Below are 5,025 nucleotides of genomic sequence, written 5' to 3'. Positions count from 1 at the left end.
CACACACACACACACACACACACAAATAAAAGAGATATTAAAAACAATTGTTTCTATTTTTACTTAATGTGTGTGTGTGTGTGTGTGTGTGTGTGTGTAGTTGTGTTCAGCCTGTACTCACTTGTGTCACTAGCATGTTGTCATGAAACTTGGTGGCAGACACCTTTGCCTGCTGAGTTATTGCTCTCCCTTCTACTTCCTTCATGTGGGTAGGGGTCTAAACCTTCGCTGAAGGAGAAGAAAAGCAGGATCCTTCCTGTGAAGCCCTGGCTTGCTCCACACTCTATATTCCTTCCTCCATCTGTCCAGGACTGGGGTTAGAGGCATATGCAGATGTCTCCCTTCTCTAAACAGTACATCCTCATAGGAAACAAATCTGTTTCAGAGAGTGGGGTTAATGTCTGACAGTGGTCACGAGTGTTGTAGTTGCTGACTTGTAATTAGTTGTGTTGTGGACTGAGTTGAGGGGACACTGTCCTTGGCTGCAGCCTTTGCATGGCTCTGTAAACTCCCCATGCAGACCCAATGAAGGACTGCTTTACAGGGCTCACCCACTCAAGTGAACACAGTATTTTGCTTTGTTCATAAACAAATGACAGGCTTGGGACATAGTCTAGCATGTCAAGACCCTGGGCTTGATCCCAGCATCACAGAAACAGCCAGGTGACTATAGCAGATACTTCCTCCAGCCTGTGGATACTGTGGAATATTGGTGAAGGGGTATTGAACGGTAATAACTCCACTGGACTCCAATTCTGTCCTTAACACCTGCAATTCTAGTTCCAGGAAGTATCTTGCCTGGACTTAAAATGGAAGAAAGACCCAGGTATAATTGTGTAACCTCAGTACGGCTGCTGCTGGCCATAAACAATGAAGAGAAGTTCACCTTCATGTGAAACATTGTGTGTATGCGAGGTCCCGAGCAGCAGATGTTTTAAGCCCCCCTTGAAGTGCTCTGTCTGGGTTGAATAGCACCCCTCAGACTTCATGTCTGTTGATCAGAGCCTGTGAATGCAAGTAGTAGATTCTAAAGATTTTTTTCTTATTTTAAGATTATGTATTTTCGTGTGTGTGTGTGTGTGTGTGTGTGTGTGTGTGTGTGTGTGTGTGTGTGTGTGTGTGTGTTATGTTCACATGAGTGTAGTGCCAGCAGAGGCCAGAGAGAGTGTTGGATCCCCTGGAGTTGGAGTTACAGGTGGTTGTAGGCTGGAAATTGAACTCTAGTCCTTGGCAAGGGCAATAAATGCTCTTAACCACTGAGCCCCCCTCCAACTGGGAAACACAGTTTTTGTAGATGTAACTAAGTTCCGATGAATACGATGGCAGATCCTGATCCAGTGACAGTGTTCTGTAAGACTCCATGGGGATGGAGGCAGGAGTTGGGGTTCTGCATGCTTTCATTCACTACTCCAGGACAACCAGCTATCTATCACCAGGAACAAATTCCTCCCCTGCCTTTTCGAGTATGGCCTTGCTGATACCTGATTGTCGTCTGTGGTCTCCAGGCTGTGGGATGCGCTTCTGCTATTGGAAGCCTGACAGTCTGTTAGATGTCTCTAGAGACTAATGCACACACCACCACTTAGAAAATGGAGGCCCGAAGACAGCAAACATTGGAGAGCTTCCACAGCCACTGCCCTGCTCTCTGGCTCCTGCTCTCACTTCAGCTGGCTCTGCACCTTTACCATGGACACCCAGCAATTGAAATGACTCTAGCCGGGCAGTGGTGGCCACGCCTTTAATCCCAGCACTCGGGAGGCAGAGGCAGGTGGATCTCTGTGAGTTCGAGGCCAGCCTGGGCTACAGAGTGAGATCCAGGACAGGCTCCAAAGCTACACAGAGAAACCCTGTCTCGAAAAACAAAAACAAAAAAACAAAAAACAAAAAAAAAAAAAAAGAAAGAAAGAAAAAAAGAAAAGACAAGACTCTAATGTCAGGCCACTTTACCCTGTTAAGTAGACACTCTTCTTGTTAACACCAGGTATCTTCACAACCCCCCTTTTTTTTATGTATGAGTGCTTTGCCTGCTTGTGTGAATGTGTACCATGTGCATCCCTAGTTCCTGTGGAGGTCAGAAGATGGCAATGGATCCTCTGGAACTGGAGTTAAGGATGGTTATGAGCTACCGTGAGGGTGCTGGGAACTGAGCCCAGACTGCAGAGTACTTCTGCAGGAACAGTAAGTACTCTTACCACTGAACCATCCCTCTAGCCCCCATAGCTCTCTCCTTAATGTTTCCTTTCCATGCACTATCGGAGAAATGTGGTGACAAGGTGATCCACTGCCCTTCTTTTTCTGGAAGCAATCCCATTTTGGGCTGCTGTGAATCCTGTCCCGACAGCACATGCCATGCATTCTTTGGAGCTTTCAGGATGATGGGGGTAGCCTGCAGCTCACAGCTGAAAGCAGAGAAGGAACTACTTTCTGGTAGCGCTGGGTGTGTGTGTGGGGGAGTAGTGGGGGAGCACAGGAAGGGAGCCAGCTCCTGCTCTGCTCCTCACCTGCTAGTGGCTCTTCTGGGAACCTATGGCTGGCAGTGACATGGAGGCTGTCTTCAGTCTAGACTGCTGGCTTTGGATCCTGCTTTCATACAGTGGGATTCTTGCAGTGCTACATTGGTTTTGTTTCTTCTCCTATCCTGGGTCTAAGCAAAGGCCTGGCACTTCACCACCACCCTTTACAAGTGTTTATTGAGGGGCTGGAGCAGTGCTCAGCAGTTAGGAGCATTGGCTGCTCTTCCCGAGGACCCAGGTTTGGTTCCTAGTGCCCACATGGCAGCTCACAACCATCTGGAGATGGACATCCTCTTCTGACCCTCACAGGTTCTTCGTGGTGCACAGACATACTTGCAGACAAAACACCCATACACCTAAAATTTTAAAATAGAAAAACAAAAACAACACCTTATGCTAGGTATCCCCACCTGGCCCTGGCCCTGGCCCTCTGCTGCCTAGGCTTTTTTTGTTCCTCTTCGTACCACTTGCTCAACTGTTAGCTGGCCTTTTCTACTCCAAGATGCATCCATCTCCTGAGACTTCAGGCTGGGCCAATAGCCCTGGCTCTCTGGGGACATTCCAGCAAGGAAGTACAGGACACGGGCATGGCTGCAAAACACTCTGGCTGCATCCCACATGAGTTGTGGTTCGTAGTCAGTATAATATTGTCCAGTTGATTATGTCCAGGCCAAATTTTGGCCATAGGATTTGCTTCTGCAATCCTGTAAATGGAAAGCCTAGATGGCCCTTCCTTGATCACTCAGTGGTCAAGATCGAGGACCATTCTGCTTCTTGTATACTGGGCTTCACTGAGATCATTTTTATGAAGAAAGGTTTATACTGAAAGTGGGGCCCAAGCCTCCCAAGGTCTTGTGCAAGGCTTTGACTATAGCCAGGTCCTGTTAGAGCTTTGGGTTGGAAAACCAGAAACAGCACTGCTGTTGCTGGAGGGCTTCTCTCCAGGTTCCACCAATCCCCGCAGTCCCACAATCCACGTATAAAATAATCACTCAGACGCTTATATCACTTATAAACTGTATGGCCATGGCAGGCTTCTTGCTAACTGTTCTTTTATCTTAACCCATTTTTATAAATCTATACCTTGCCACGTGGCTGGTGGCTTACCCGCGTCTTTATATGTTGCTTGTCCTGGCGGTGGCTGCAGTGTCTCTCCCTCCTTCTTCCTGTTTCCCCAATTCTCCTCTCTCCTTGTCCCGCCTATACTTCCTGTCTGGTCACTGGCCATCAGTGTTTTATTTATATAGAGCGATATCCACAGCACACTGCAGTACTCCTGGCTAGAGCAGGAGGGACAGCCTCCCGAGTTTGCTCTGGACCTGTTGTTGACTGAGTTGTGACAGCTAGCAGTCTGAGCTGATGTTCTGTGACTTTGAGTCTTTTCCAGCTCAGAGTCATGGAAACCTGGCTTGCAGGAAGGAGGTGACACTCATGTCTTCACCCTCTGGGAGAGCCTCACCAGTACGCATCCTTTCTTTTGTTCAAAATTTCAAACTCTTTTTAGATCTGTTTCTACTTGTCTGTTTTTGAGACAGGATCTTATATAGCCCAGCCTGGCCTTGAGCTTGCTATGTAGATAAAGATGGCCTTGAATTTCTGATCCTTCTACTTCTGCCTCCCAAATGGTGGGGTTACAGCCATGTGCCACCATGCCTTGTTTTCGCAGCGTTGGGGATGGAACTCAAGGCTTTGTGGATGTTAGACAAGTGCCTACCAACTGAGCTCCTGGCTTTGTCAAATACTGAAACCTCTTCACGGAGTTAATATCGGAACCGAAGTGGTGTTCACGTGTTCTTGAACTTGGGTCCTCAGACTTGCTTTTGTGTGAACAGTGCGATTAGATAACTCTGCAATGGATAGGAGAAACTTTGGTAGGGGTTACAAAAAGGACAGGGAGGTTTGTAGGGTACACAACTTGGCTTAGAGAATAGAGTGGTTGGGGTGCCAAGGCCTCTTGTATCCTGTCACCTGACACCTGCAAGCTGTCCCCTCCGCTATCCCAAGGCAAGGACCCTCTGGACAAGGAAGATCAGATGGGAAGAACAAGCTCACACTCTGTTGGCCAGGAGTGTCCACATTGCCTTTCATATACTATTAAGTTGTAATTCAAGCCATAGAACAGTAGTTCTCAACCTTTCTAATGCTGCCACCCTTTAATACAGTTCCTCATGCTGTGCTGACCCCCAACCATAAAATTACTTTGTTGCTACTTCCTGACTGTAACTTCTCTACTATTATGAATTGTAATGTATCTGTGTTTTCTGATGGACTTAGGCAACCCCCGTGAAAGGGTCGTTTGATCCCCCAGAGGGGTCTAGACCCACAAGTTGAGAACCACTGCCTTAGACTGTTGTGCTGTATTGAGTGGGCTGGAAACAAAAAAGCTGTGTGCCTTGCTCAGGGTCATGCAGCTAGCAAAGGCTAAACTAGGACTGGTTTCTTCTGGTTTGGGCAGCTCCAAAGCCCAAGCTGTTTCTCAGAGCTTTGACTCTGGGAGACTCAGGAAAGGAGG

This window comes from Peromyscus maniculatus, chromosome 3, assembly GCF_049852395.1.
Source record: "Peromyscus maniculatus bairdii isolate BWxNUB_F1_BW_parent chromosome 3, HU_Pman_BW_mat_3.1, whole genome shotgun sequence".
In the NCBI taxonomy this organism is placed as follows: Eukaryota; Metazoa; Chordata; class Mammalia; order Rodentia; family Cricetidae; genus Peromyscus; species Peromyscus maniculatus.
This window is presented reverse-complemented; position numbering follows the sequence as displayed.